Source organism: Leptidea sinapis, chromosome 22 (assembly GCF_905404315.1).
Source record: "Leptidea sinapis chromosome 22, ilLepSina1.1, whole genome shotgun sequence".
Lineage (NCBI taxonomy): Eukaryota > Metazoa > Arthropoda > Insecta > Lepidoptera > Pieridae > Leptidea > Leptidea sinapis.
The window spans coordinates 560849-588598 of NC_066286.1; the positions used below are offsets into that span (position 1 = coordinate 560849).

A 27750-nucleotide genomic window follows, 5' to 3' on the forward strand; every position below is an offset into this window, starting at 1 on the left:
TGCTTGAATGCTGAAATAATTAGTCTGATCTGTCGTTGTCCAAAAAATAGATCTTGTAAGTCAGCATATGTATCTAGGCCTTATAATTGACAACAGATTCAACTGGAAACTGCATAATATTGAATGTGTGTGCTTTAAACTACGACCTATACTCAATTAACTATTTATATTAAAACCAAAGCTGCCACACACTACTATGAGATTAATTAACACAGCTCTAGCAGATTCAATTATTAACTATGACCTGATTAGTTATGGGAGAACTTCTAAAACTCATATTAATGAAATTTATTAAATTCAAATGAAAATGTTAAAATTATGTATAATTAAATAAAATAAATAACTATAAACATGATAAACGTATGTTGTTTACACATTGCAAGATATGATCAAATTAAATATGTAATTCTAAGAGAAGTTAATTAACCATCATTTTTAATAATACTTAATTTATCTTACTATTAAAAATGATGGTTAACTTCTCAGGCCTTCTTCTAAGGCCCAGCAATTAAGAAACATAATAAAATCCAAGAGATTTTGCATTCTAAAGACCAAAAACATCTATGGCACAAGAATGCTAAGTAATTATATTACCTAATGTTTTTAACGATGTTTTTAATGATTTGAAGTTAATCTACAAAATTTATATAAAATGAATGGAAAATAACAACCATATTTATGTGAAGACTTATGTTAATATAAATATACCATTATTTAATTATTATAGTAATGTAACGAAATCGCCAACGCTCGAATCGCTTACCCAGAAAAACCCTTTAGGGAATTGAGTGACCGAGTTTAAATTACTTTACTAAATATAGTGCAAGAGTATCTACATGATTAAAAAGTATCAAACTTTCCATAAGCTGAATTATAATATGTAAATCATTAATTTAAATGATAAAATATCAAAACAACATACCTCATTAAAAAAAACTAATAAATATTATAATTATAAATGTGGTGTTAAACCTATATAAGACCATTGAAATACGTTCACAATAACAATCACCTGTAAGTCTCTTTATTGTTTGTTACGTATATAAAGAAAACAAAACCATCAGCCATGAAACTGTTACTGTGTAAGTATTCTTTAATTTTATTCGGGGAGCAAACTTGTTAAAATCATTGCTTCATTATTATATTATTTACAGTTTTAATTTTTTTAGAATATAATGGTCAAGGCTAGTCCATGCGTCGTGCTTGTAAATTTACTTTGATTTATTTAAAATATTATTCTTAAATTTTAAATTGGACTTCCCAAAGAGACGCTACGTTCACACATTAAAGAACCACATACAGACAGAATGTGTAATGGGGTTTTCTGGTATTCTAACCAGCGTAAGTTTTCCGTACTTGTCACTAGTTCCTCATGGGTAGCCTACTTGTTAAAGGCTTAGATTACTGTTATGGAATGGATTAGGCCCCGAGCATTGCTCCAGAGATTATTACACTCATGTGCACACGATAAATCAAGGGTTGATTTAACAAGACTCCTCGGGTGCAAATGTGTTAAGGAGCCTTTGTCTTCAAGTCTTGAGCCTGTTTCTTTTGAGTCTATTGCGGCCAGAGCCAACTGACTATCTGTGTGGATGTAAATACACTTACCAACGTAGCCTTTTTTCGTAATGGCTTCTGCACTTTTTGTTTTTAATCTGTGATTTGCCAAATTTCGGGCACTCTCCCTAGATTCCTTATACCGTATTTCCCAGTAATTCAATTGTCATACCAGTCCTATATATATCTGTATATACATCGGTGTGTCTGTGTTAATATCTATATTTTAAATTTTTTATCACCTACTGTTGGGCGATCTTAATTATTTACCATTTAAAGAAAATAATTTTTTTATTTCAGTTTTTTCAGCCATTCTCTCAATCGTTGCTTGGGCAAGTGCAAAATCACAACTCTTCTGTGAAGCAGCGTGCGCAAGTGACAACCATCCCGTCTGTGGTACTGACGGAAAGACATATACCAACAAATGCTTGTATGTATTGCTAATAATCTATTATGGTGGAGTAAATAGATGTCTGACAAGAAAGACGTTAATAATTTCAAAAATTATTTGGAACATATTGAATCATATTATAAACCATACCACCAATTACACAGCTAGCAGCGCTCCTGATATTGTTGTATTAGAAGAGAGTGTGAGCGGGGGTTTGCTTATGGGGTATTTCTAGCATTCTGGACAAGTTTTAACGTGTTATATTGTCACTATAATAATATCTTCGTTAGGTAAACCTTAGAATGTCTGAAGAATTATTGCGCTCGTAGATTTATTTTCAACTTATTCCTAGTTCTATATAATAATATTATTTATTCTATCAACAATCTATTCTTAATCTTTAGTTTCAGCGTTTAATCTTCTTTAATTATACTTACTTTTCACATTTTAGCTGCGAGTGTCGCGGTGCGAAGGTTGCCCACAATGGCGCTTGTTAATAACCTGAACATGGATAATTCATCTATTGAGAACTTTGAAGCAAATTTAATATAATATGATCATAATATTTTTATAATGTTATTCAAAACAAATTAAAGCAATAATTCATTTAAAATTTTTGTTTTATTTAATTGGGCTGTTGTTGGCGGTATTGAAATAATTCATCCCCTACCCTCCACCAGAATATGACATCGGTACTCAAAGACTTTATTCCAGGAGGGTACAGTCAGAGAATCCCCCCACGAGCATTTTCGCCCGAGCTGCCCGTCGTATTCTGGCGAAGTCACGGAATCACACGTGTCCGAGGACAAACGAGGCAGTTATACCACTGCATACACGACAGACACAGATATATTTACCTAGCAATACGTCATATTCCTATAGATCCAAAAGAAGCTTTTTGAGGCGTTCTGTATGCAGCGATACCCACCACCCTAGCGCCCTGGTAACATTGGTCTAGTGATTGATTAGTTATTGTGCTCGATTTTCACTAACCGTTGCGAAATGGCTGTCGCTTGCTGGTTAACCGTCAAACTGTCACCGAAAGGCACCGAAGAGGATGGGATGAAGAGTTCCATACCTTGCAGTATCATATCAGCAACAGCGTAAACAGCGGCTTCTGAATCATACAGCGAAAAACAGGTTTGCCTCCACGAGAAAGACGCAAATAATACCGCATCTCATCAAACACTGCTAACCTATAGTGCCACACGCAGCAGTAAGCTAAACAATGGAGCTGTCTGATCCGGCGCGTGATAGGCACAGTGCTCCGGATCAGAGAGTGATCAGATGACCACAGAGGAGGGTCAGGGAAACTAGGTAGCCGCCCGGAAGTGAGGTCAACAGAAGGTTCAACACTGCAGATGTATGATCGCAATACCCAGTTGTGTCTGACCATGTGCTAAGGCGAAGTCGTGAACAGACATTACATGATCGGTGGTACGTGAGCCTCGCCATTCAGTGTGGTGGGCGTTAAAATCGCCAAGAAACACGATCTTCGCAGTGGGGATCTGTTCCAACACGGAATCTCTAGCCATTTGGAAGTGCTCTTGGAGCCGGGCCGAGCGGTAAAGCTCTCGGATCTTCTGGGACTCCTCTCAATATGGGGGTACCACAAGGGTCACGTCTTCGGCCATTTTTTATGAAAGAGGAGAACACAGGAGCTTATGGGTCACCTGATGTTAAGTGATCACCACAGCCCACATTCTCTTGCAACTCCAGAGGCATCACAGCAGCGTTGCCGGCCTTTTTAAAAATGTACCCGCTTATTTTAAGGTAAGGTAATGTCATATCGTCCTGGAAACACCGCACAAAATGGCCCACATAGCTTGGTTGAACGTGGAAGAAAGCCTCTTAAGAGGCCGGCTCCGCAAATTACTTAAGGAATTTAAATAATTGCTTACTGTGTTACTATATATTTTGAAATCGATGTTGACGTCTAAAATTAACACGTAACTATTTGTACCTAAATATTTACCAATAACACTACATAGTTCTAATACAAATCTGTTTTTATGAGTATCGGGCGGTCTGTACTCCGCACATAAACCTATCTTACAGCGATTACCTACACTTATTTTGCCCGTGATACATTCAAACTTCTTAACACACACAATACTTTCTATAAATGTTACATTTTTATGTATATTTAAAGGCAACTATATGGTAAAAATGCGTGAACAGCACCTTAGAAACTTTATGTATCCTAAATATATAATTGACTTACAAAGGAGAAGTACAAAGTGTAAGTAACATTTCAAAAAAAAATATAATGTGCACTAAAAAGTATAAAAATTATTGCGTATTTTTATAGAATCTAATTGATTAATGTAATTCTTGTTGCGATTATGGTTATTTTTGGAGTCAGTGTCATCTAATACATAGTTATAGGTGAGGAATGAACGTAAGTGCTTTGCAATTTGATAACAGACAGAAATTCTGCCACAGATCGCACCCTTACCGTAAGTCGCTAAGGCGTCCCATTGATCATCATATTCGACTACGATAATAACTTGACCATAACTATGTTATGGTAGATGACTTAAATATCCGGATATCATAAAAAAGATTCGGCCGAGTATCGTTAGTTTGCTCCTAAGAATTGAATAGTTCCGTTACTTTGTCATGGATTCCGTAATCAGAGCCTAACCAAACTCACCAAACTATCCTTTAGGTATATCCTTTCCAATAAAAAAAGAATCATCAAAATCGGTTAGCGCGATATTGAGTTATTCGTAAATTTATCATCCACTTCTATACGTACGCATAGGAAATTTAAGACTTTTTATGGTTTTCTCATTGATGCCACTGTCAGATCTGGACAAAATTACAATGAGACCACACGGGAAGCACCAGCCTTCAAGTAAAAAAAATTATCAAAATCGGTTCACCCAGTCGATAGTTTTGAGGTAACAAACATAAAAAAAGAACATACCGACGAATTAAGAACCTCCTCCTTTTTGAAGTCGGTTAAAAAGTTGCTACTTTCTTAGCGGAAAGTGAATCGTGTTCTTAATAACTTTAAAAAAATAGTGAACCATACAGAAAAGGAAAATTTAATTGATGAAAGATATGATGAGAATACTTTATTCGACTTTTTTGTAAATCAAAGTACTGAAAATAAATACCCAACATGAAACTACTAAAGACAAGGCCCTTGGCATGTGCGCAAGAACGAATTAACAAAAATGTACCTACTCTGTGCTCCTGTCAAATCAGACTTTAATGGAAGAGCGTTCATAACTTGTTTTAATCAGTTTATTTTTACGAAAACACCTAAGCAAACCTTCAATTTGTTATTCAAAGATCTATATATAATACTATATAATACTATTATTAAATAAGTACTAAAAAGGCTATAAAGCGCTATAAAGCGCGTTATCCAAATTCTCTTAAAATAGGATTCTTAAGACCCATATGTAAAAAAGGCAGCCGTAATGATTAAAATAATAACCGACCCCTACTACTACTTGCTTTAATGTACTATTTGCTTAGATAAAATAATTGAAGGATTTCTATGTAACCAAATTAACAAATTTTTGTTAATTTGGTAACATAGAAATCCTTCTTATCCAAAATCCTTCAAATCCAAATTATTAAAAACCAGTTCGGTTTTCAGAAAAAGAAAAGCACTACCCAGTTATTGCGAACAGATGATGTAAATAGATCGCTTCATAATAAACTTCTCGTTTTAGCTCTATTTATTGATTTTAGCAGGGCGTTTGATATGCTAAATAATAAAATACTATTGCACAATATCGCATACTAGGACCACTTCTAGTTTTAATAGAGTTACAATGAAGATAGATGCGTGAAAGTCAAAGTAGCCAATAAATTTAGCAACATAATCACAACAATTAAAGGAACAGCTCAGTGATCGACCATAGGACCTACTGAGCATTTACTTTATGTTAATGATATGTGTAACATTATACAACATGTGTAACATTGTACAATTTTCTGATGGCACATGCCTTATGGTAGCTCATAAAGACTTAGAAGCTGCAGAAATAACTATGCAAAATAACTTTACTGTATTGTGTAAATGGGCTCATGATGTCGGCCTAGTAGAAAATGCTCAAAAATCTAAAATTATACATATTCATTTTCACATATCTCACCTCTACTTCGCCAACTATCATTGCTCACACCCATCAATGCTTGAATACTGAAATAATTAGTCTGATCTGTCGTTGTCCAAAAAATAGAAACTGCATAATATTGAATGTGTGTGCTTTAAACTACGACCTATACTCAATTAACTATTTATATTAAAACCAAAGCTGCCACACACTACTATGAGATTAATTTACACAGCTCTAGCAGATTCAATTATTAACTATGACCTGATTAGTTATGGGAGAACTTCTAAAACTCATATTAATGAAATTTATTAAATTCAAATGAAAATGTTAAAATTATGTATAATTAAATAAAATAAATAACTATAAACATGATAAACGTATGTTGTTTACACATTGCAAGATATGATCAAATTAAATATGTAATTCTAAGAGAAGTTAATTAACCATCATTTTTAATAATACTTAATTTATCTTACTATTAAAAATGATGGTTAACTTCTCAGGCCTTCTTCTAAGGCCCAGCAATTAAGAAACATAATAAAATCCAAGAGATTTTGCATTCTAAAGACCAAAAACATCTATGGCACAAGAATGCTAAGTAATTATATTACCTAATGTTTTTAACGATGTTTTTAATGATTTGAAGTTAATCTACAAAATTTATATAAAATGAATGGAAAATAACAACCATATTTATGTGAAGACTTATGTTAATATAAATATACCATTATTTAATTATTATAGTAATGTAACGAAATCGCCAACGCTCGAATCGCTTACCCAGAAAAACCCTTTAGGGAATTGAGTGACCGAGTTTAAATTACTTTACTAAATATAGTGCAAGAGTATCTACATGATTAAAAAGTATCAAACTTTCCATAAGCTGAATTATAATATGTAAATCATTAATTTAAATGATAAAATATCAAAACAACATACCTCATTAAAAAAAACTAATAAATATTATAATTATAAATGTGGTGTTAAACCTATATAAGACCATTGAAATACGTTCACAATAACAATCACCTGTAAGTCTCTTTATTGTTTGTTACGTATATAAAGAAAACAAAACCATCAGCCATGAAACTGTTACTGTGTAAGTATTCTTTAATTTTATTCGGGGAGCAAACTTGTTAAAATCATTGCTTCATTATTATATTATTTACAGTTTTAATTTTTTAGAATATAATGGTCAAGGCTAGTCCATGCGTCGTGCTTGTAAATTTACTTTGATTTATTTAAAATATTATTCTTAAATTTTAAATTAGACTTCCCAAAGAGACGCTAAGTTCACACATTAAAGGACCACATACAGACAGAATATGTAATGGAGTTTTATCAGCATTATAAGAGAATCTTCATTCTCTGCAATCACGGACGCCTAGAATTGAAAGGTGTTTGTTTAGAGTCCTGGTATTCTAACCAGCGTAAGTTTTCCGTACTTAGCACTAGTTCCTCATGGGTAGCCTATTTGTTAAAGGCTAAGATTACGGTTATGGAATGGGTTAAGCCCCGAGCATTGCTCCAGAGATTATTATACTCATGTGCACACGATAAATCAAGGGTTGATTTAACAAGACTCCCCGGGTGCAAATGTGTTAAAGAGCCTTTGTCTTCAAGTCTTGAGCCTGTTTCGTTTGAGTCTATTGCGGCCAGAGCCAACTGACTATCTGTGTGGATGTAAATACACTTACCAACGTAGCCTTTTTTCGTAATGGCTTCTGCACTTTTTTTTTTTAATCTGTGATTTGCCAAATTTCGGGCACTCTCCCTAGATTCCGTATACCGTATTTCCCAGTAATTCAATTGTCATACCAGTCCTATATATATCTGTATATACATCGGTGTGTCTGTGCTAATATCTATATTTTAAATTTTTTATCACCTACTGTTGGGCGATCTTAATTATTTACCATTTAAAGAAAATAATTTTTTTATTTCAGTTTTTTCAGCCATTCTCTCAATCGTTGCTTGGGCAAGTGCAAAATCACAACTCTTCTGTGAAGCAGCGTGCGCAAGTGACAACCATCCCGTCTGTGGTACTGACGGAAAGACATATACCAACAAATGCTTGTATGTATTGCTAATAATCTATTATGGTGGAGTAAATAGATGTCTGACAAGAAAGACGTTAATAATTTCAAAAATTATTTGGAACATATTGAATCATATTATAAACCATACCACCAATTACACAGCTAGCAGCGCTCCTGATATTGTTGTATTAGAAGAGAGTGTGAGCGGGGGTTTGCTTATGGGGTATTTCTAGCATTCTGGACAAGTTTTAACGTGTTATATTGTCACTATAATAATATCTTCGTTAGGTAAACCTTAGAATGTCTGAAGAATTATTGCGCTCGTAGATTTATTTTCAACTTATTCCTAGTTCTATATAATAATATTATTTATTCTATCAACAATCTATTCTTAATCTTTAGTTTCAGCGTTTAATCTTCTTTAATTATACTTACTTTTCACATTTTAGCTGCGAGTGTCGCGGTGCGAAGGTTGCCCACAATGGCGCTTGTTAATAACCTGAACATGGATAATTCATCTATTGAGAACTTTGAAGCAAATTTAATATAATATGATCATAATATTTTTATAATGTTATTCAAAACAAATTAAAGCAATAATTCATTTTAAATTTTTGTTTTATTTAATTGGGCTGTTGTTGGCGGTATTGAAATAATTCATCCCCTACCCTCCACCAGAATATGACATCGGTACTCAAAGACTTTATTCCAGGAGGGTACAGTCAGAGAATCCCCCCACGAGCATTTTCGCCCGAGCTGCCCGTCGTATTCTGGCGAAGTCACGGAATCACACGTGTCCGAGGACAAACGAGGCAGTTATACCACTGCATACACGACAGACACAGATATATTTACCTAGCAATACGTCATATTCCTATAGATCCAAAAGAAGCTTTTTGAGGCGTTCTGTATGCAGCGATACCCACCACCCTAGCGCCCTGGTAACATTGGTCTAGTGATTGATTAGTTATTGTGCTCGATTTTCACTAACCGTTGCGAAATGGCTGTCGCTTGCTGGTTAACCGTCAAACTGTCACCGAAAGGCACCGAAGAGGATGGGATGAAGAGTTCCATACCTTGCAGTATCATATCAGCAACAGCGTAAACAGCGGCTTCTGAATCATACAGCGAAAAACAGGTTTGCCTCCACGAGAAAGACGCAAATAAAACCGCATCTCATCAAACACTGCTAACCTATAGTGCCACACGCAGCAGTAAGCTAAACAATGGAGCTGTCTGATCCGGCGCGTGATAGGCACAGTGCTCCGGATCAGAGAGTGATCAGATGACCACAGAGGAGGGTCAGGGAAACTAGGTAGCCGCCCGGAAGTGAGGTCAACAGAAGGTTCAACACTGCAGATGTATGATCGCAATACCCAGTTGTGTCTGACCATGTGCTAAGGCGAAGTCGTGAACAGACATTACATGATCGGTGGTACGTGAGCCTCGCCATTCAGTGTGGTGGGCGTTAAAATCGCCAAGAAACACGATCTTCGCAGTGGGGATCTGTTCCAACACGGAATCTCTAGCCATTTGGAAGTGCTCTTGGAGCCGGGCCGAGCGGTAAAGCTCTCGGATCTTCTGGGACTCCTCTCAATATGGGGGTACCACAAGGGTCACGTCTTCGGCCATTTTTTATGAAAGAGGAGAACACAGGAGCTTATGGGTCACCTGATGTTAAGTGATCACCACAGCCCACATTCTCTTGCAACTCCAGAGGCATCACAGCAGCGTTGCCGGCCTTTTTAAAAATGTACCCGCTTATTTTAAGGTAAGGTAATGTCATATCGTCCTGGAAACACCGCACAAAATGGCCCACATAGCTTGGTTGAACGTGGAAGAAAGCCTCTTAAGAGGCCGGCTCCGCAAATTACTTAAGGAATTTAAATAATTGCTTACTGTGTTACTATATATTTTGAAATCGATGTTGACGTCTAAAATTAACACGTAACTATTTGTACCTAAATATTTACCAATAACACTACATAGTTCTAATACAAATCTGTTTTTATGAGTATCGGGCGGTCTGTACTCCGCACATAAACCTATCTTACAGCGATTACCTACACTTATTTTGCCCGTGATACATTCAAACTTCTTAACACACACAATACTTTCTATAAATGTTACATTTTTATGTATATTTAAAGGCAACTATATGGTAAAAATGCGTGAACAGCACCTTAGAAACTTTATGTATCCTAAATATATAATTGACTTACAAAGGAGAAGTACAAAGTGTAAGTAACATTTCAAAAAAAAATATAATGTGCACTAAAAAGTATAAAAATTATTGCGTATTTTTATAGAATCTAATTGATTAATCTAATTCTTGTTGCGATTATGGTTATTTTTGGAGTCAGTGTCATCTAATACATAGTTATAGGTGAGGAATGAACGTAAGTGCTTTGCAATTTGATAACAGACAGAAATTCTGCCACAGATCGCACCCTTACCGTAAGTCGCTAAGGCGTCCCATTGATCATCATATTCGACTACGATAATAACTTGACCATAACTATGTTATGGTAGATGACTTAAATATCCGGATATCATAAAAAAGATTCGGCCGAGTATCGTTAGTTTGCTCCTAAGAATTGAATAGTTCCGTTACTTTGTCATGGATTCCGTAATCAGAGCCTAACCAAACTCACCAAACTATCCTTTAGGTATATCCTTTCCAATAAAAAAAGAATCATCAAAATCGGTTAGCGCGATATTGAGTTATTCGTAAATTTATCATCCACTTCTATACGTACGCATAGGAAATTTAAGACTTTTTATGGTTTTCTCATTGATGCCACTGTCAGATCTGGACAAAATTACAATGAGACCACACGGGAAGCACCAGCCTTCAAGTAAAAAAAATTATCAAAATCGGTTCACCCAGTCGATAGTTTTGAGGTAACAAACATAAAAAAAGAACATACCGACGAATTAAGAACCTCCTCCTTTTTGAAGTCGGTTAAAAAGTTGCTACTTTCTTAGCGGAAAGTGAATCGTGTTCTTAATAACTTTAAAAAAATAGTGAACCATACAGAAAAGGAAAATTTAATTGATGAAAGATATGATGAGAATACTTTATTCGACTTTTTTGTAAATCAAAGTACTGAAAATAAATACCCAACATGAAACTACTAAAGACAAGGCCCTTGGCATGTGCGCAAGAACGAATTAACAAAAATGTACCTACTCTGTGCTCCTGTCAAATCAGACTTTAATGGAAGAGCGTTCATAACTTGTTTTAATCAGTTTATTTTTACGAAAACACCTAAGCAAACCTTCAATTTGTTATTCAAAGATCTATATATAATACTATATAATACTATTATTAAATAAGTACTAAAAAGGCTATAAAGCGCTATAAAGCGCGTTATCCAAATTCTCTTAAAATAGGATTCTTAAGACCCATATGTAAAAAAGGCAGCCGTAATGATTAAAATAATAACCGACCCCTACTACTACTTGCTTTAATGTACTATTTGCTTAGATAAAATAATTGAAGGATTTCTATGTAACCAAATTAACAAATTTTTGTTAATTTGGTTACATAGAAATCCTTCTTATCCAAAATCCTTCAAATCCAAATTATTAAAAACCAGTTCGGTTTTCAGAAAAAGAAAAGCACTACCCAGTTATTGCGAACAGATGATGTAAATAGATCGCTTCATAATAAACTTCTCGTTTTAGCTCTATTTATTGATTTTAGCAGGGCGTTTGATATGCTAAATAATAAAATACTATTGCACAATATCGCATACTAGGACCACTTCTAGTTTTAATAGAGTTACAATGAAGATAGATGCGTGAAAGTCAAAGTAGCCAATAAATTTCAGTAGATAACTAATCAGGTCATAGTTAATAATTGAATCTGCTAGAGCTGTGTAAATTAATCTCATAGTAGTGTGTGGCAGCTTTGGTTTTAATATAAATAGTTAATTGAGTATAGGTCGTAGTTTAAAGCACACACATTCAATATTATGCAGTTTCTATTTTTTGGACAACGACAGATCAGACTAATTATTTCAGTATTCAAGCATTGATGGGTGTGAGCAATGATAGTTGGCGAAGTAGAGGTGAGATATGTGAAAATGAATATGTATAATTTTAGATTTTTGAGCATTTTCTACTAGGCCGACATCATGAGCCCATTTACACAATACAGTAAAGTTATTTTGCATAGTTATTTCTGCAGCTTCTAAGTCTTTATGAGCTACCATAAGGCATGTGCCATCAGAAAATTGTACAATGTTACACATGTTGTATAATGTTACACATATCATTAACATAAAGTAAATGCTCAGTAGGTCCTATGGTCGATCACTGAGCTGTTCCTTTAATTGTTGTGATTATGTTGCTAAATTTATTGGCTACTTTGACTTTCACGCATCTATCTTCATTGTAACTCTATTAAAACTAGAAGTGGTCCTAGTATGCGATATTGTGCAATAGTATTTTATTATTTAGCATATCAAACGCCCTGCTAAAATCAATAAATAGAGCTAAAACGAGAAGTTTATTATGAAGCGATCTATTTACATCATCTGTTCGCAATAACTGGGTAGTGCTTTTCTTTTTCTGAAAACCGAACTGGTTTTTAATAATTTGGATTTGAAGGATTTTGGATAAGAAGGATTTCTATGTTACCAAATTAACAAAAATTTGTTAATTTGGTTACATAGAAATCCTTCAATTATTTTATCTAAGCAAATAGTACATTAAAGCAAGTAGTAGTAGGGGTCGGTTATTATTTTAATCATTACGGCTGCCTTTTTTACATATGGGTCTTAAGAATCCTATTTTAAGAGAATTTGGATAACGCGCTTTATAGCGCTTTATAGCCTTTTTAGTACTTATTTAATAATAGTATTATATAGTATTATATATAGATCTTTGAATAACAAATTGAAGGTTTGCTTAGGTGTTTTCGTAAAAATAAACTGATTAAAACAAGTTATGAACGCTCTTCCATTAAAGTCTGATTTGACAGGAGCACAGAGTAGGTACATTTTTGTTAATTCGTTCTTGCGCACATGCCAAGGGCCTTGTCTTTAGTAGTTTCATGTTGGGTATTTATTTTCAGTACTTTGATTTACAAAAAAGTCGAATAAAGTATTCTCATCATATCTTTCATCAATTAAATTTTCCTTTTCTGTATGGTTCACTATTTTTTTAAAGTTATTAAGAACACGATTCACTTTCCGCTAAGAAAGTAGCAACTTTTTAACCGACTTCAAAAAGGAGGAGGTTCTTAATTCGTCGGTATGTTCTTTTTTTATGTTTGTTACCTCAAAACTATCGACTGGGTGAACCGATTTTGATAATTTTTTTTACTTGAAGGCTGGTGCTTCCCGTGTGGTCTCATTGTAATTTTGTCCAGATCTGACAGTGGCATCAATGAGAAAACCATAAAAAGTCTTAAATTTCCTATGCGTACGTATAGAAGTGGATGATAAATTTACGAATAACTCAATATCGCGCTAACCGATTTTGATGATTCTTTTTTTATTGGAAAGGATATACCTAAAGGATAGTTTGGTGAGTTTGGTTAGGCTCTGATTACGGAATCCATGACAAAGTAACGGAACTATTCAATTCTTAGGAGCAAACTAACGATACTCGGCCGAATCTTTTTTATGATATCCGGATATTTAAGTCATCTACCATAACATAGTTATGGTCAAGTTATTATCGTAGTCGAATATGATGATCAATGGGACGCCTTAGCGACTTACGGTAAGGGTGCGATCTGTGGCAGAATTTCTGTCTGTTATCAAATTGCAAAGCACTTACGTTCATTCCTCACCTATAACTATGTATTAGATGACACTGACTCCAAAAATAACCATAATCGCAACAAGAATTAGATTAATCAATTAGATTCTATAAAAATACGCAATAATTTTTATACTTTTTAGTGCACATTATATTTTTTTTTGAAATGTTACTTACACTTTGTACTTCTCCTTTGTAAGTCAATTATATATTTAGGATACATAAAGTTTCTAAGGTGCTGTTCACGCATTTTTACCATATAGTTGCCTTTAAATATACATAAAAATGTAACATTTATAGAAAGTATTGTGTGTGTTAAGAAGTTTGAATGTATCACGGGCAAAATAAGTGTAGGTAATCGCTGTAAGATAGGTTTATGTGCGGAGTACAGACCGCCCGATACTCATAAAAACAGATTTGTATTAGAACTATGTAGTGTTATTGGTAAATATTTAGGTACAAATAGTTACGTGTTAATTTTAGACGTCAACATCGATTTCAAAATATATAGTAACACAGTAAGCAATTATTTAAATTCCTTAAGTAATTTGCGGAGCCGGCCTCTTAAGAGGCTTTCTTCCACGTTCAACCAAGCTATGTGGGCCATTTTGTGCGGTGTTTCCAGGACGATATGACATTACCTTACCTTAAAATAAGCGGGTACATTTTTAAAAAGGCCGGCAACGCTGCTGTGATGCCTCTGGAGTTGCAAGAGAATGTGGGCTGTGGTGATCACTTAACATCAGGTGACCCATAAGCTCCTGTGTTCTCCTCTTTCATAAAAAATGGCCGAAGACGTGACCCTTGTGGTACCCCCATATTGAGAGGAGTCCCAGAAGATCCGAGAGCTTTACCGCTCGGCCCGGCTCCAAGAGCACTTCCAAATGGCTAGAGATTCCGTGTTGGAACAGATCCCCACTGCGAAGATCGTGTTTCTTGGCGATTTTAACGCCCACCACACTGAATGGCGAGGCTCACGTACCACCGATCATGTAATGTCTGTTCACGACTTCGCCTTAGCACATGGTCAGACACAACTGGGTATTGCGATCATACATCTGCAGTGTTGAACCTTCTGTTGACCTCACTTCCGGGCGGCTACCTAGTTTCCCTGACCCTCCTCTGTGGTCATCTGATCACTCTCTGATCCGGAGCACTGTGCCTATCACGCGCCGGATCAGACAGCTCCATTGTTTAGCTTACTGCTGCGTGTGGCACTATAGGTTAGCAGTGTTTGATGAGATGCGGTTTTATTTGCGTCTTTCTCGTGGAGGCAAACCTGTTTTTCGCTGTATGATTCAGAAGCCGCTGTTTACGCTGTTGCTGATATGATACTGCAAGGTATGGAACTCTTCATCCCATCCTCTTCGGTGCCTTTCGGTGACAGTTTGACGGTTAACCAGCAAGCGACAGCCATTTCGCAACGGTTAGTGAAAATCGAGCACAATAACTAATCAATCACTAGACCAATGTTACCAGGGCGCTAGGGTGGTGGGTATCGCTGCATACAGAACGCCTCAAAAAGCTTCTTTTGGATCTATAGGAATATGACGTATTGCTAGGTAAATATATCTGTGTCTGTCGTGTATGCAGTGGTATAACTGCCTCGTTTGTCCTCGGACACGTGTGATTCCGTGACTTCGCCAGAATACGACGGGCAGCTCGGGCGAAAATGCTCGTGGGGGGATTCTCTGACTGTACCCTCCTGGAATAAAGTCTTTGAGTACCGATGTCATATTCTGGTGGAGGGTAGGGGATGAATTATTTCAATACCGCCAACAACAGCCCAATTAAATAAAACAAAAATTTAAAATGAATTATTGCTTTAATTTGTTTTGAATAACATTATAAAAATATTATGATCATATTATATTAAATTTGCTTCAAAGTTCTCAATAGATGAATTATCCATGTTCAGGTTATTAACAAGCGCCATTGTGGGCAACCTTCGCACCGCGACACTCGCAGCTAAAATGTGAAAAGTAAGTATAATTAAAGAAGATTAAACGCTGAAACTAAAGATTAAGAATAGATTGTTGATAGAATAAATAATATTATTATATAGAACTAGGAATAAGTTGAAAATAAATCTACGAGCGCAATAATTCTTCAGACATTCTAAGGTTTACCTAACGAAGATATTATTATAGTGACAATATAACACGTTAAAACTTGTCCAGAATGCTAGAAATACCCCATAAGCAAACCCCCGCTCACACTCTCTTCTAATACAACAATATCAGGAGCGCTGCTAGCTGTGTAATTGGTGGTATGGTTTATAATATGATTCAATATGTTCCAAATAATTTTTGAAATTATTAACGTCTTTCTTGTCAGACATCTATTTACTCCACCATAATAGATTATTAGCAATACATACAAGCATTTGTTGGTATATGTCTTTCCGTCAGTACCACAGACGGGATGGTTGTCACTTGCGCACGCTGCTTCACAGAAGAGTTGTGATTTTGCACTTGCCCAAGCAACGATTGAGAGAATGGCTGAAAAAACTGAAATAAAAAAATTATTTTCTTTAAATGGTAAATAATTAAGATCGCCCAACAGTAGGTGATAAAAAATTTAAAATATAGATATTAGCACAGACACACCGATGTATATACAGATATATATAGGACTGGTATGACAATTGAATTACTGGGAAATACGGTATACGGAATCTAGGGAGAGTGCCCGAAATTTGGCAAATCACAGATTAAAAAAAAAAAGTGCAGAAGCCATTACGAAAAAAGGCTACGTTGGTAAGTGTATTTACATCCACACAGATAGTCAGTTGGCTCTGGCCGCAATAGACTCAAACGAAACAAGTTTAAGACTTGAAGACAAAGGCTCTTTAACACATTTGCACCCGGGGAGTCTTGTTAAATCAACCCTTGATTTATCGTGTGCACATGAGTATAATAATCTCTGGAGCAATGCTCGGGGCTTAACCCATTCCATAACCGTAATCTTAGCCTTTAACAAATAGGCTACCCATGAGGAACTAGTGCTAAGTACGGAAAACTTACGCTGGTTAGAATACCAGGACTCTAAACAAACACCTTTCAATTCTAGGCGTCCGTGATTGCAGAGAATGAAGATTCTCTTATAATGCTGATAAAACTCCATTACATATTCTGTCTGTATGTGGTCCTTTAATGTGTGAACTTAGCGTCTCTTTGGGAAGTCTAATTTAAAATTTAAGAATAATATTTTAAATAAATCAAAGTAAATTTACAAGCACGACGCATGGACTAGCCTTGACCATTATATTCTAAAAAATTAAAACTGTAAATAATATAATAATGAAGCAATGATTTTAACAAGTTTGCTCCCCGAATAAAATTAAAGAATACTTACACAGTAACAGTTTCATGGCTGATGGTTTTGTTTTCTTTATATACGTAACAAACAATAAAGAGACTTACAGGTGATTGTTATTGTGAACGTATTTCAATGGTCTTATATAGGTTTAACACCACATTTATAATTATAATATTTATTAGTTTTTTTTAATGAGGTATGTTGTTTTGATATTTTATCATTTAAATTAATGATTTACATATTATAATTCAGCTTATGGAAAGTTTGATACTTTTTAATCATGTAGATACTCTTGCACTATATTTAGTAAAGTAATTTAAACTCGGTCACTCAATTCCCTAAAGGGTTTTTCTGGGTAAGCGATTCGAGCGTTGGCGATTTCGTTACATTACTATAATAATTAAATAATGGTATATTTATATTAACATAAGTCTTCACATAAATATGGTTGTTATTTTCCATTCATTTTATATAAATTTTGTAGATTAACTTCAAATCATTAAAAACATCGTTAAAAACATTAGGTAATATAATTACTTAGCATTCTTGTGCCATAGATGTTTTTGGTCTTTAGAATGCAAAATCTCTTGGATTTTATTATGTTTCTTAATTGCTGGGCCTTAGAAGAAGGCCTGAGAAGTTAACCATCATTTTTAATAGTAAGATAAATTAAGTATTATTAAAAATGATGGTTAATTAACTTCTCTTAGAATTACATATTTAATTTGATCATATCTTGCAATGTGTAAACAACATACGTTTATCATGTTTATAGTTATTTATTTTATTTAATTATACATAATTTTAACATTTTCATTTGAATTTAATAAATTTCATTAATATGAGTTTTAGAAGTTCTCCCATAACTAATCAGGTCATAGTTAATAATTGAATCTGCTAGAGCTGTGTAAATTAATCTCATAGTAGTGTGTGGCAGCTTTGGTTTTAATATAAATAGTTAATTGAGTATAGGTCGTAGTTTAAAGCACACACATTCAATATTATGCAGTTTCTATTTTTTGGACAACGACAGATCAGACTAATTATTTCAGTATTCAAGCATTGATGGGTGTGAGCAATGATAGTTGGCGAAGTAGAGGTGAGATATGTGAAAATGAATATGTATAATTTTAGATTTTTGAGCATTTTCTACTAGGCCGACATCATGAGCCCATTTACACAATACAGTAAAGTTATTTTGCATAGTTATTTCTGCAGCTTCTAAGTCTTTATGAGCTACCATAAGGCATGTGCCATCAGAAAATTGTACAATGTTACACATGTTGTATAATGTTACACATATCATTAACATAAAGTAAATGCTCAGTAGGTCCTATGGTCGATCACTGAGCTGTTCCTTTAATTGTTGTGATTATGTTGCTAAATTTATTGGCTACTTTGACTTTCACGCATCTATCTTCATTGTAACTCTATTAAAACTAGAAGTGGTCCTAGTATGCGATATTGTGCAATAGTATTTTATTATTTAGCATATCAAACGCCCTGCTAAAATCAATAAATAGAGCTAAAACGAGAAGTTTATTATGAAGCGATCTATTTACATCATCTGTTCGCAATAACTGGGTAGTGCTTTTCTTTTTCTGAAAACCGAACTGGTTTTTAATAATTTGGATTTGAAGGATTTTGGATAAGAAGGATTTCTATGTTACCAAATTAACAAAAATTTGTTAATTTGGTTACATAGAAATCCTTCAATTATTTTATCTAAGCAAATAGTACATTAAAGCAAGTAGTAGTAGGGGTCGGTTATTATTTTAATCATTACGGCTGCCTTTTTTACATATGGGTCTTAAGAATCCTATTTTAAGAGAATTTGGATAACGCGCTTTATAGCGCTTTATAGCCTTTTTAGTACTTATTTAATAATAGTATTATATAGTATTATATATAGATCTTTGAATAACAAATTGAAGGTTTGCTTAGGTGTTTTCGTAAAAATAAACTGATTAAAACAAGTTATGAACGCTCTTCCATTAAAGTCTGATTTGACAGGAGCACAGAGTAGGTACATTTTTGTTAATTCGTTCTTGCGCACATGCCAAGGGCCTTGTCTTTAGTAGTTTCATGTTGGGTATTTATTTTCAGTACTTTGATTTACAAAAAAGTCGAATAAAGTATTCTCATCATATCTTTCATCAATTAAATTTTCCTTTTCTGTATGGTTCACTATTTTTTTAAAGTTATTAAGAACACGATTCACTTTCCGCTAAGAAAGTAGCAACTTTTTAACCGACTTCAAAAAGGAGGAGGTTCTTAATTCGTCGGTATGTTCTTTTTTTATGTTTGTTACCTCAAAACTATCGACTGGGTGAACCGATTTTGATAATTTTTTTTACTTGAAGGCTGGTGCTTCCCGTGTGGTCTCATTGTAATTTTGTCCAGATCTGACAGTGGCATCAATGAGAAAACCATAAAAAGTCTTAAATTTCCTATGCGTACGTATAGAAGTGGATGATAAATTTACGAATAACTCAATATCGCGCTAACCGATTTTGATGATCCTTTTTTTATTGGAAAGGATATACCTAAAGGATAGTTTGGTGAGTTTGGTTAGGCTCTGATTACGGAATCCATGACAAAGTAACGGAACTATTCAATTCTTAGGAGCAAACTAACGATACTCGGCCGAATCTTTTTTATGATATCCGGATATTTAAGTCATCTACCATAACATAGTTATGGTCAAGTTATTATCGTAGTCGAATATGATGATCAATGGGACGCCTTAGCGACTTACGGTAAGGGTGCGATCTGTGGCAGAATTTCTGTCTGTTATCAAATTGCAAAGCACTTACGTTCATTGCTCACCTATAACTATGTATTGGATGACACTGACTCCAAAAATAACCATAATCGCAACAAGAATTAGATTAACTAGATGAAAAAATATAATGACTTTCGAAAAACCAATTAAAGATATACTAACTTACTAATGCGGTATCTATATAAGGCAAGCGAAGTAGTTTTCCAAGTCTAATACTCTTCTAGATATTTCTTCATTGTATTTCAAGTCAATAGGAGAAGTTATAACCATTAGCCATGAGGGTATTATTATGTAAGTACCAGTAATTTCTTTTCCGCTGTTGGAGCAATATCTTCAAATTCATTTTCATTCTTTTATTTATACAATTTCCACAATAATTAATGTTATAAATATCGTCGAAGTAAGTGCTGTCTGGTCCAACCGTCATGCTTGTGCCAGTCGAGAACTGTTTTTCGTATCAATAGTTCAAATATTTAGTAAGTGTTGGCATCATAATATCTTTATTAGCTGACCCGACAGACAGAGTTGTTCTGTTCATAATTAAAAAAAACTTTTGCGGGTGGAATTTTCAGCTGACCTCTATCGGCGAAAGGAATATACCAACCAAATTTCAAGTGTTTAGTTAGTGTTATAATATCGTTATTAGCAGACCCGACAGACTATTTTGTATAAAAATATTTGAATTTGAAAAATTGATGTGCATTTACATTTACTTTTATAACTTTTATAATAAATAATTAAAAATTGTTACAATATGTTAGTAGTTTGACGGATCCAACCTTATGCCTGTTTAAGACCAGGTGATGTTAAACTGTTTCCCGTATAGAAGTCTATAAGGTTGAGTAGGAGGGCCGTAAAAAGCGGGTAAGGTCGGACATAAGCTCTGAAGCACTAGTTCTTAGCACGGATGGGCGGTATACCGTCGGTCCAGCTTGATTTATAGATGACCAAGGTGAAAAGCGAATTATTGACATTGGTATGCCTTTCCTTAACATTCAGGTACTACAGGAGATAAAGCGAGCTTGTTTTATGACGGAATTGCAATTAAACGAAGTTTTCTTGGACAGACTTAGTTACATACTAAAACACACGGGTCAAAGGAAGGCGTGCCCGTAGCAAATTCTGCCAATGTGGTTTTCTTTGCCTCAGCCAATGGCGTTCTAAACATATAGACAATGCACCTCATACAAAATGAAAGCCGAAATATGGCACATGCTACCATAATAACATTCGACTGCTATGGCTATACATTTCTGCGTTTACTCCAGTTGTTTAAAATATAATTGGTCAATAGGCCGCAATGTAAACACTATTTCAGTATCAGCTGCATATTTTTTATATAATTTAGAACCCGATTTGGACAGTGATATCAGTGGAGTAGCAGTTTTTAAATTCAGACAAAAACGTGGGTTGCTATAACTTTAACGTTCGTCAGCCTGTCCCATTTTCCGATCAAGATCTGTTCAGTCGGAGGCTTTTTACGTTTTTAATCAAAAATAACACTCATATTGTAAAGGGGAAAGTTTGTATGTTAATTTATTGGCTTGAGTTTATATTTGTTACTTCATTACGTTCTAAAGTGATTTGGATTTAATTAGTTAAGGTAAGGTTTAATGAGATAAACTAATACTCAAATATAATATTTTTATTTACATAAAATAATTAGTTAAAGTGGTTATTTAAATGTTGAGTTCCTTGAATTAAATTTAATTTGTCTTTTAGACTTAGATATCTTTTCCAGGGTATCTTTTTGGTATATGTAGAGTAAGCGGACATCAACATCTGTTTGTATCACAGCTTTTGTCAAATTTGAAATGTAGTTAAATCCAAAAAACTTAAATCGTTTAGTGGTGATATACATATAAATATGCTCATATTGTTTGTAAATTTCTTCAAATCTCTCTTTTGCTACCAAATGGCGCCAATTTTTTTTCATTATCTCGTGTACGGGAAAGCTGAAAAATATTAACTTATACATATTTGCGATGTAAATAAGTATCAATTATCACTAGGTAACGATACTTCCGTGATAACGTGTAAATAGCACTTATATGTAAGCGTTCACATTCTAGTAAGCCGTTCACATTACACAAAATACAATATTGCTAATCATTGTTCACTAGGCCTTTAAAAAAAATTGACAAATAAACAACCGACTTTAAAACACTATTCCAAACCTATAGATATAATAAACACTAAAAAGTATAACAATAATTGCATATTTTTATACAATCTAATTTATAGATCTAATTCTAGTAACATAAAACGTCGAAGCACCAGCTTTCAAATAAAAAATCGAATTGAGAACCTACAACTTTTTTGAAATCGGTTAAAAAGAGCGACTATATTGTTTTCATTTCTGACTGTGTCCTTTCATCTGTCTCATTCTGACAAACGGGTCTTGTCTTGGGACTTGTCAATAATTAATACCATATTAAATGAAAAAATATTCGATTTATTAAATTACTTATGCTTTTTGCATATCAATCTTATATAAATAAAATAACCTTACCGATGATAAGTCACACCATCTTTTTTTGAGTCGTTAATGTATTATTTAAGCAATTTTTATAGCACACTTTGGCTTGTTGATTGACACACAGTTAACACACGACTAAATAGAAAAGTGTGCTTATATTGTCCTTAAGCACAATTTTGCCGTTCCACTGTCAGACTGCGAATGATATGTCTATATGTAAAGAACGTCATTGGCCTCAGCTATTAAAGATTTGCGGCACCTGCCTAAATTTTTATGTTATTAATTTCGCTGGAGTTGATCATGATCCCATTGACCCATGCTTGATGCCTCTCCTGTTTTCGCCTAGATGCCATTTAGCAATCGAAACAAGGTCAAAACTTGCCAACAATTGGCCCCGAAGAGAGAAGAGAGAAAAAGTTTTAATAAAATAATTACCAGGAACAGTTTAAATCTTTTTTATATTATATTTAAGCAAGGAGTTTATCTAGTCATTGCGTCTGTGTGTTAAACTCGTATTGTTAAAATTTCACAATATTTTGATATTTTATTCTAATATATTAGCAATGTATGTATATTCATTTATCTAACCATATATGTCAATTTAAGATAAAGTATCTTCTAAATAAGGGAACTGTATAAGTTTGATGAAAACTAGTTTAGTTATTATTATTATTAATAAATAAAAAAAAAATCCAGATTCTATTCGTTCCCGTAACGCCGTCACATATTGAACTATTGTGTTCGCCACTCAGTGCTGGCTAGCTCAACAGTATTTTTATTTATTCGCTTAATATTAGGGGTTAAAGTATGTAATTGCCGATTTGTACAGAAAAATTGAAAGAAGTTTTTTTTTAATTTAACATATTTATTTAATCAAAATAGTTAACATTAGGTATTATCTATACATTCCTGCCATCTAATAGGAAGCTCATTTATGCCTTTGCGATAGAAATTTGGTGATCTAGATTCGACAAACTGTGTGAAAGCATTTTGTACGGCATCCTGAGAAGAAAACGTTTTATCACGTAGAAAATCGTCCAAATCACGAAAAAATGGTAGTGCGTTGCAGTAAGGTCTGGCGAATACGGAGCTGATGAATGGTTTCTAATTACAGCTCCTGTAGAGTTAAAACGGTTACTCTTGCTGTATGCGGTTTCGCGTTATCATGGAGCAATAATGGTGAAAATCCATTTATGAGTCGGAGCTCTTTCACTGGTAGTTTTGCTATCATTGTTCGGGCTTCGGCACAGTACACATCTGCCGTTATTGCCTGACCACGTCGTAGAATGCTATAATGAATAACACCATATGGAGACCACCAAACAGTTTCCATTACATTTTTATTGGTACGTTTTGCTTTAGTACATTGTTGTGGGATCTGACTTGGGGACAGCCATTGCGTTTTTCACTTACGGTTATCATAAAAAATCAACTTTTCATCACATGTAACATTTCTTTCATTTCTGAATCGATTCAACAAGGCAATACAACCTTTAGAACGTGATTTTTTCTGCATATCAGTAAAATCATGGAGCACCCATTTCTCATATTTCTTATTTCATTGATTTTATGCAAATGAATCAATATTGTTGGTGAGGTAATGTTAAACCATTCTGCTAATTCCTGGTTAGTTTGGCTCGGATCGGATTTCAACATCTCTTTCAATTCATTGTTATTCAACTTGGTCCATCCGTCTTCCATGGGGTTCATTCTTCAAAGTTTCCATTACGAAAGTGTTCAAACCAAAATCGCACGGTGCGTTCACTAGCAGTCACCTCTCCAAACACAACATTGATGTTGGGGGAGCTGTTTCTGCCGCGTTAGTTCTGCGTCGGAACTCGTATTCAAAAATCACTCGAATTTTCGAAGTATCCATCTTTCTTGTCCAAGCTGAAAAAAATAACAAATGAAACTTGATAATCGAATGTTGCACATTTTTTAAACGAAGAACTACACTACATAGATACCATGTGAAAAAAGTTTCATCAAAAAAAAGGTTCTATGTCAATTCGAAGTACCTATTATAATAAAACGGCAATTTCATACTCAAACCCCACGGACGAGTAAAATAATAAGGACTCCATATCACCTACATAACAGTGAAACATCAAAACAATCCAGTCAACGTGAAAATACATAGCCCCACGGACACACTTACACTATTACAAGCCGATCAGCTGCCATTTTGACATTTGCCATCTTCTCTGACGGAGCAGTTTGCGTCGCTTAAAATATTTTTAAAGTACTGCTGTGTATTGAGAAATCGTGTAAAAACAATGCCAGTATACAATAAAAGTATCAATGAATTACCTTTCACAAGAGAGAAAGGTTTTTATTACTCTTTTTTTTGGTCTATATCACTATAAAGCACATAGTTATTTGTTCTCCAAAATGTACTTATAACAAACGAATTGAAGAACGAATTTTGTGTAGGTATTCTTAAAAAAAAGAAATGTAAGTACGTCATTCTTATATCAGTTAAAACAAAGATACTGCAAACAAGGGCACAGGAATCAAACCCCCAATCTTTACTTTCAAGGTGTTACAGTTTTTTTATGTAATTAATGTATGTACTCATACTATGCCTGCGATATTTTTTTAGGAAATAATCTCTATCAGAAATTAAAAAATCGGAATTAAAAGTAATGTGCTTATATATAATACTATGACTAATAACGGGACATAATTTATGTTATCTGGTATCCCCCGTAACTACACACACATTAGTTAAAGGAGCTTCACTTGTTAATATCACAGCGCGGAGTCCTTCTTTTTTTACTAGTCCGTGTTTAGCCCCTTATCTTATCGTGGTGATTGATTACATAACTTGGAACTAAGGTGCATTTTTCAAAGGTGTATAATTTTGTATAAGTGTTAGTTGATGTAGAGGCGATTTATCTGTCTCGAGGCAAAATCTGCCTTAATCAGTGCATTGAAATGGTTGAATGTCAAGTGTGCTTTCAACCCATATTTCTCTCGTTTCACGACATGACCGAGGAAACCTTCAAATCCAATCAGTTATAAATTTTGATTACTTAAAGTCTTAGTATCTTGATATAGGTACTTATTTATTTATTACATCAAGAAAAAATAAATCCCTATTAATATTATGAATGCGTATGTAAGTTTGGTTGTTACGCTTTTACGCCGGAGCTACTGAACCGATTTGAGCTTGATATGAACATAGGCATATATTTTATCCCGGAAAAATAAATTTCCCGTGGGATTTGCGAAAAAACTGAAATTCACGTCGATGATCTATAACTATTGCAATATTACGTTTAGATTGCCATAGCAATCTTCCTTGAAATAAGATTCATTTAATATGTTGAGAACGGGATCGAATACGCGAACCGGAACTGAAATAGGACATGAGATAATCTTCAATACCAAACGTACTTATTTTTTTTAAGAACCCATTTACTACGCGGACGAAGTCGTGGGCATCATCTAGTTAAAAATAAATGAGTTGAGTTATACATAATATATAAATGATTATATATGGCATATAATAAAATATATAATATATAAATATCTTTATTTCAGTTATTGCATCGATTTTAGCAATTGTTGCTTGTGCAAATACACTATCACTGAGGCTGTGTAAATTTCTGTGCCCACCTATAAACCGGCCTGTTTGCAGCAGAGATGGAAGTACTTATCGTAACATATGTGTGTAAGTATTCTTATAAACCTTTCCGTTCCCGGAAATTTTGGCGCGCGCGATGCGTTCTGTCAATGCGTATTATTTTTCGTGAATTAATAGGCTACTTATAAATAAGATAATTAAAGCTATAAGACCATGCGAAATAAATCATCTTGTAAACAAAATAAGAGTCATAACTTATTGAGAGAATAGTGTACCATACGGCATTCGGTTTTGGTGTATCTGAAAAACCTAGTGCCCTGAAATCCTATTACCAAAGAATAGTGCGGACGGATTTCGTATCGGAACCATAGACAACAATATAAAGCGAAGTTGTAGTTACGATAATAATGTCAAGCTAATTCGGAAATAATGTAAACGAAAGACAATATGTCTAATCGCGAATTTCTTATCGATATTCGGTTCTGAAACACTTTCGTAATAGGAAAATGTAAGATCTGTCAACCGAAACTTCGTATTTCGATTTTGATAATAGCGCTCCTGGGGCACTGCCGATTTCGGAATATTAATCTTAATTATGGTAAAGATAATACATATTATCTACATATTTATGTAGAACTTTTAATTTATAACAATTAAATGTAGTTTCTGTATTAGCGTCCGACGTTCTTTGTTGTTTAGAGTCCAGCGTGTGTCTCTATAACCCTCTCTTAAGATTACCACTCCAAGGAAGCCTGAGTTGCCAACCTGAATTACTGTGGATGCAATCGCCAGTCTCAAAGTAGCGTGCACTATTGCGATGCCACCAACACTCCTGACATTGCAGTAGTTGTAACAACTGACTACTTATTATAAGGAGACTCTTAGTATATACACATTTATATATTTAAATCGATCTTTTTACATATGCATTGTTTCAAGTTTATTAAGTTTGGATATGCTGTTATCAGGACAGTTTTTCACTAATACTTTATCATTCCGTGGCGTTGTAACCATTGGTATAAAATACAAATAGACATTTTGCATATTATTGATTTATTCGGAGGTATAACTTCATACCAAGTTAATTTGAAAGGCCGTATTTATTTATTGTACGCCAAAGACCACATACTATTACTTCGTTAACTAAAACTTGGCAGGGCGAAATATTATTTCATGAATAATAATTATTTATAACGTTTTAGCATGAAATGTCGCGGTCGACCACTTTGTCACACAGGACCCTGCGATCTTCGTCGTCCATTTTGTAGTTCGTCTGATGGTAATCAAAGTTCTACCACTACTGTGAAGCAGTAAAAAGCAAGCAGAATCCACCAAGAAGCAATTTGTTTGAAGTATTGAAACGGATCACCTAGTTATTTTATAATGAAATTCAAAACTATTTAAAGCAATAAAGAAATGAAGCATTAATACAATTATTTGTATGTTTAATAAACTTTAATAAAAAAGCTTCGTCGTCCAAATAATCTATAACCATGAAAAAAAATGTATACATGTGAATAAACTACTTAATATGGAACGTTAATTATATTTCTTCATAAGCCCAACATAAACCAAGCTCAAGATCTCGAATCGGTTCAAAAGCTATCAAAACTGTTTCATAAATCTACTCTCTTTCTCCGAAACGAAACTTCGTAAACGAACGAAATTTAAACGATGCTTCGGGAGTGACCCTACTCTATTTTGCTTTCGGACACATCGACGAAGTTCGGGA

The 27750-nt window shown here is 34.3% G+C and overlaps 4 long non-coding RNA genes across 11 annotated transcripts in view; 3 read left to right on the top strand and 1 right to left on the bottom strand.

Moving 5' to 3' along the window:
• The window catches only part of LOC126971031 (uncharacterized), a 161730-nt gene that overhangs the window by 61924 nt on the left and 72056 nt on the right, over positions 1–27750 (bottom strand). For 2 of the 5 annotated variants that reach the window (XR_007730771.1, XR_007730770.1), the window contains exons 2-3: positions 16225–16354; positions 15651–15812 (exon numbers count right to left, since the gene is read on the bottom strand). The exons of 2 other annotated variants lie outside the window; for them this stretch is intronic. This is a non-coding gene — a long non-coding RNA (uncharacterized LOC126971031). Of the gene's footprint in view, positions 1–14916; positions 15813–16224; positions 16355–17201; positions 17369–27750 lie in introns of those variants that run through there. One more of the 5 variants, XR_007730774.1, reaches the window with a different exon arrangement.
• LOC126971041 (uncharacterized) overlaps positions 1–27750 on the top strand; it is an 80141-nt gene that overhangs the window by 29625 nt on the left and 22766 nt on the right. The gene's annotated exons all lie outside the window — the stretch shown is intronic.
• Positions 916–8680, top strand: LOC126971029 (uncharacterized). Of its 4 annotated transcripts, none has more exons than XR_007730767.1 (3): positions 916–1082; positions 1858–1987; positions 8519–8680. It is a non-coding gene; the product is annotated as an uncharacterized LOC126971029 (long non-coding RNA). The 4 variants fall into 4 exon arrangements; XR_007730766.1 differs by lacking the exon at positions 1858–1987 and adding an exon at positions 7977–8106; XR_007730764.1 differs by lacking the exon at positions 8519–8680 and adding an exon at positions 2400–2561.
• On the top strand, positions 20098–27555 carry LOC126971037 (uncharacterized). Its single transcript, XR_007730783.1, has 3 exons — positions 20098–20241; positions 25976–26105; positions 27221–27555. It is a non-coding gene; the product is annotated as an uncharacterized LOC126971037 (long non-coding RNA).